Source organism: Rhinoraja longicauda, chromosome 19 (assembly GCF_053455715.1).
Source record: "Rhinoraja longicauda isolate Sanriku21f chromosome 19, sRhiLon1.1, whole genome shotgun sequence".
Classification (NCBI taxonomy): domain Eukaryota; kingdom Metazoa; phylum Chordata; class Chondrichthyes; order Rajiformes; family Arhynchobatidae; genus Rhinoraja; species Rhinoraja longicauda.
In genome coordinates this window covers 37,684,043-37,689,461 of record NC_135971.1, presented here as the reverse complement: position 1 = coordinate 37,689,461, position 5,419 = coordinate 37,684,043, and the positions used below count along the sequence as shown (strand labels likewise).

Here is a 5,419-nt window from a genome sequence, read left to right as displayed (position 1 = left end):
TGGCAGGACTTTCATATGAAGAAAGGCTGGATAGACTCGGCTTGTACTCGCTGGAATTTAGAAGATTGAGGGGGGATCTTATAGAAACTTACAGAATTCTTATGGGGTTGGACAGGCTAGATGCAGGAAGATTGTTCCCGATGTTGGGAAGTCCAGAACAAGGGGTCACAGTTTAAGGATAAGGGGGAAGTCTTTTAGGAACGAGATGAGAAAGTTTTTTTTCACACAGAGAGTGGTGAATCTGTGGAATTCTCTGCCACAGAAGGTAGTTGAGGCCAGTTCATTGGCTATATTTAAGAGGGAGTTAGATGTGGCCCTTGTGGCTAAAGGGATCAGGGGGTATGGAGAGAAGGCAGGTACGGGATACTGAGTTGGATGATCAGCCATGATCATATTGAATGGCGGTGCGTACAGGCTCGAAGGGCCGAATGGCCTACTCCTGCACCTATTTTCTATGTTTCTATGTTTCGATATTGTATTGTGTTGTATTGTATTGAGCTTTCGCTTTCATGAGCTAACCTCCCGAACTCCACTCTACCCGGCAACCGATGACGCGGGGCCAGCTGCGCTGCTGATTGGACAGACTCGGCTATTTTTCACCACCTTATATTCAACCGCGCATGCGCCCAGGACTCACAGACTCCCCGGGACCCGGACAGACCCGGACAGACCATGGGGTGCCCGCTGCTGCTGCTGCTGCTGCTGCTGCTGCTGCCCGCCCTCCTGTGGGCAGCTCAACCCACAGGTGGGTGACGGGCAGTGACGGGCTGCCAACCCAGGCCCCCACACTGGCTGAGGGGCAGAGTCAGTGGGTGAGGGGCAGTGGGTGAGGGGCAGTGGGTGAGGGGCAGTGGGTGAGGGGCAGTGGGTGAGGGGCAGTGGGTGAGGGGCAGTGGGTGAGGGGCAGTGGGTGAGGGGCAGTGGGTGAGGGGCAGTGGGTGAGGGGCAGTGGGTGAGGGCAGTGGGTGAGGGGCAGTGTCAGTGGGTGAGGGGCAGTGGGTGAGGGGCTGGGTGAGGGGCAGTGGGTGAGGGGCGGAGTCAGTGGGTGAGGGGCAGTGGGAGAGGGGCAGTGGGTGAGGGGCAGTGGGTGAGGGGCAGTGGGTGAGGGGCAGTGTCAGTGGGTGAGGGGCAGTGGGTGAGGGGCAGTGGGTGAGGGGCAGTGGGTGAGGGGCAGTGGGTGAGGGGCAGTGGGTGAGGGGCAGTGTGTGAGGGTCAGTGGGTGAGTGTCAGTGGGTGAGGGGCAGTGTCAGTGGGTGAGGGGCAGTGGGTGAGGGGCAGTGTGTGAGGGTCAGTGGGTGAGTGTCAGTGGGTGAGGGGCAGTGTCAGTGGGTGAGGGGCAGTGGGTGAGGGGCAGTGGGTGAGGGGCAGTGGGTGAGGGGCAGTGTGTGAGGGTCAGTGGGTGAGTGTCAGTGGGTGAGGGGCAGTGTCAGTGGGTGAGGGGTAGTGGGTGAGGGGCAGTGACAGTGGGTGAGGGGTAGTGGGTGAGGGGCAGTGTCAGTGGGTGAGGGGCAGTGGGTGAGGGGCAGTGACAGTGGGTGAGGGCAGTGGGTGAGGGGCAGTGACAGTGGGTGAGGGGCAGTGGGTGAGGGGCAGTGACAGTGGGTGAGGGGCAGTGACAGTGAGTGGGGGGCGGTGGGTGAGGGAATGGAAAGTCTCATCTTGGGAGCAGATGAGGCCGAGGCAGAGAAGTTGGGAGCAGGGAATAGCGTGATTGCAAATGTCAGGGAGGGAGGATGTGAAGTGCAGGTAACTGTGTGAGTCGGGAGGTTTGTCGTAGACATCAGTCAATAGTCTGTCCCCTGTGATGGAGACAGAGAGATCACTAAAGGGGGGAGCTGCATCAGAGAGGGTGCAGGTGAATGTGAGGCCAGGGTGGGTTAGTGATGACGTGCATTACATCGATGAGTTCTGCACAGGTGCAGGAGGCAGCCCCGATGTAGTGGTTGATGTAGTGGAGAAAGAGTTGTGGGATGGAGCCAGTGTACGTTTGGAACAAGGACAAAATAGTGTTATTTACAATATTTCTACACAATTTAGATGAGGGGATTAAATGTAACATCTCCAAGTTTGCGGATGACACAAAGCTGGGTGGCAGGGTGAGCTGTGAGGAGGATGCTATGAGCTGCAGAGTGACTTGGACAGGTTGGGTGAGTGGGCAGATGCATGGCAGATGCAGTATAATGTGGATAAATGTGAGGTTATCCACTTTGGTGCCAGGAACTGGAAGGCAGATTATTATCTGAATGGTGTCAGATTAGGAGAAGGGGAGGTGCAACGAGACCTGGCTGTGCTTGTACATCAGTCACTGGACCTGCAGGTACAGCAGGCAGTGAAGAAGGCTAATGACATGTTGGCCTTCATTGCGAGAGGATCTGGGTTTATTAGTACGGAGGTCTGACTGCAGATGAAACAGGGCCCTGGTGAGACCGCACCTGGGGTATTGTGTGCAATTTTGGTCTCCTAATTTGAGGAAGGACATTATTGCTTTTGAGGGAGTGCAGCGTAGGTTCACCAGGTTAATTCCCGGGATGGCGCGAATGACATATGATGAAAGAATGGGTCGACTGGGCTTGTATTCACTGGAATTTAGAAGCATGAGAGGGTATCTTAAAGAAACATCAAATTCTTGAAGGATTGGACAGACTAGATGCAGCAACAATGTTCCCGGTGTTGGGGAAGTCCAGAACCAGTGGTCACAGTTTAAGAATAAGGGGTATTCAAGATAGAGTTAGATTTAGCTCTTAGGACTAACGGAATCAAGGGATATGGGGAAAAAACAGGAAGAGGATAATGATTTTAGATGATCAGTCGTGATCATATTGAATGGCGGTGCTGGCTCGAAGGGCTGAATGGCCTTCTCCTGCACCTGTTTTTCTATGTTTCTATGTTTCTAGGACTGTTGATGTAAATAATAAAAGGCCAGCACAGCTGGGGCCCATCCCAGTGCTCATGGCCACACCTTTAACTTGGAGAAAGTTAGAGGTGACAGGAGAAGTGTAGAGGGTGAGGACAGGTTTGACCCGGCTTCTGGCAGCTCGTTACAAACACCCAGCACCCTTGGAGTGAAAACTTTGCCCCCAAGTTCTTATTAAACCTTGCCCCTCTCACCTTCAACCTGTGCTCCCTGGTTCTTGATTCTCCCAGCCTGGATAATCCCCTCATGATTTTATTCACCTCCATCTGCACAACCCTCTATAAAGTGGATGCTCACAGTCTTTGCCCAGTGTTGAGTCTAGCATTTGATGACACTGTTTAAAAGACATTTGGACAGGTACATGGGCAGGAAACATAAGGACATGTAGATGCTGGTTTACAAAAGGTCAGGCAGCATCTCTGGAGAAAATGGTCAGGTGATGATTCAGGTCGGGACCCTTCTTCAGACAGCAGACAGAGTGCGGTGGGGGGGGGGGGGGCAGAAAGCTGGAAGAGGTGGGGGAGGGTCTGGTGAGTGATAGGTGGATACATGTGTCGGGGGGGTTGATGGGTAGATGGACAAGGGCAGAGATGAAGAGGTAGAAGGTGTTGCACAATGACAGAAGAGTTGAACTGTGTGACTGCGAGTCTTGCCCCTGGGACCCAGTGCTGGGCACAGCTCAGTCCGGGCACATTAATGGGTGAGGCATGGCCATGCAGGAGGCTTGGCGAGGTGTGGAAGTTGGGCGGGCAGTGGGAGGGCAGGACATGACCAGAGTTCTCAATATCTGCCTCCACCACCACCCCTGGCAATGCGTTCCCACCCCCACTACTCTGTGTAAACCCTGTCTCTGCACATCACCATGTAACTTGCCCCCTCTCAGCTTATATCTGTGCCCTCTAGTGTGGACATTTTGCAGGGTAATTGGCCTTTGTACAATATCCCTGGTGTGCAGCAAGTGGATTTGTAAGTGGGATAACATGGAGCAAGTGTGAATGGGTGATCGATGGTCAGCAGCAGCTCGGTGGCTGAAGGGCCAGTGTCCATGCTGCATCTCCAAAGCAAACTCAAATAAATCAGCGTGGATATCGTGCATCTTAATCTCCTGGATCAGCCTGGCATGGGGGCTTGATCAAGGGCCTTACACATCCACACAGACAACACGGGCTTGTTGGGGAGTGTATGGGTGGCGTGGGACGTGTGTGGGGTAGGTTGTGGGAGGGGCGGTTGTGTATGTGCGGTGTGTGGGTGGGAGTGTGTGTGTGTGTATGAAGTGGTGTGTGTGTGGCGGGTGTGTGTGCGTGGAGTGGTGTGGGGCGGGATTGTGGGTGTGCGTCTGGGGGTGTGTGTGTCGGGTGTGTGTGGGGGGTGGGTGTGGGGTAGGGCGTGTGGATGTGGGTGTGGGGGTTGTGGGTGTGCGGGGTATGTGTTGCAGTGGCTGTGTGGTGATGTGGTGGGATGTGTGTGTGTGTGTGGGGTGTGTGTGTGTGTGGGGTGTGTGTGTGTGTGGGGTGCGTGTGGGTGGGGTGGGTATGTGTGTGTGTTGGGTGTGTGTGTGGGGTGTGTGGGTGTGGGGTGTGTGTGTGTGTGGGGTGTGTGTGTGTGTGGATGTGTGTGTGTGGGGTGTGTGTGTGTGTGGGGTGCGTGTGGGTGGGGTGGGTATGTGTGTGTGTGGGGTGTGTGTGTGTGGGGTGTGTGGTGTGTGTGTGTGTGGGGTGTGTGTGTGGGGTGTGTGTGTGGTGTGTGTGTGTGTGGGGTGTGTGTGTGTGGGGTGTGTGGTGTGTGTGTGTGTGGGGTGTGTGTGTGTGGGGTGTGTGTGTGTGGGGTGTGTGGTGTGTGTGTGTGTGGTGTGTGTGTGTGTGGTGTGTGTGTATGTGTGGTGTGTGTGTGTGTGGGGTGTGTGTGTGGTGTGTGTGTGTGTGGGGTGTGTGTGTGTGTGTGGGGTGTGTGTGTGTGGGGTGTGTGTGTGTGTGTGTGTGTGGGGTGTGTGTGTGTGGGGTGTGTATGTGTGTGTGGGGTGTGTGTGTGGGGTGTCTCGTTGTCTCTGACTCTGTCCCCTGTTCCAGGTTCCCACTCGCTGCGTTATTTCTCCACGGCGGTGACCGCGGGCTCGGGGGTCGCTGAGTTCACGGTGGTCGGATACGTGGACGAGGAGCAGATTGTTCACTATGACAGCGACCGCGGGAAGGTGGAGCCGCAGCAGCGGTGGATGGAGGAGAGTCAGGGCCCCGACTACTGGGAGCGGGAGACACAGAGGGCGCGGGACAACGAGCAGGCGTACAAGGGCAACATCCACACCGCGCTGCAGCGAACCAACCAGAGCGGAGGTGAGTGGGGGATGGACCACGTGTGTGTGTGTGGGGTGTGAGTGTGTGAGGAGTGTGTGTGTGTGTGGGGGTGTGTGTGTGTGTGTTGGGGGGTGTGTGTGGGGGTGTGGGATGTGTGTGGGGTGTGTGTGTGTGTGTGAGGTGTGTGTGTGTGCGTGTGTGAGGTGTGGGGTGTGTG

The 5,419-nt window shown here is 55.6% G+C and overlaps 1 pseudogene across 1 annotated transcript in view; it reads left to right on the top strand.

Moving 5' to 3' along the window:
* Window positions 1–627: 627 nt before the first annotated feature.
* The window catches only part of LOC144603231 (class I histocompatibility antigen, F10 alpha chain-like), a 1,654,937-nt pseudogene continuing 1,650,145 nt past the window's right edge, over window positions 628–5,419 (top strand). Inside the window, exon 1 of the transcript XR_013548566.1 lies at window positions 628–745. The product of XR_013548566.1 is annotated as a class I histocompatibility antigen, F10 alpha chain-like (transcript). The remainder of the gene's footprint in view (window positions 746–5,419) is intronic.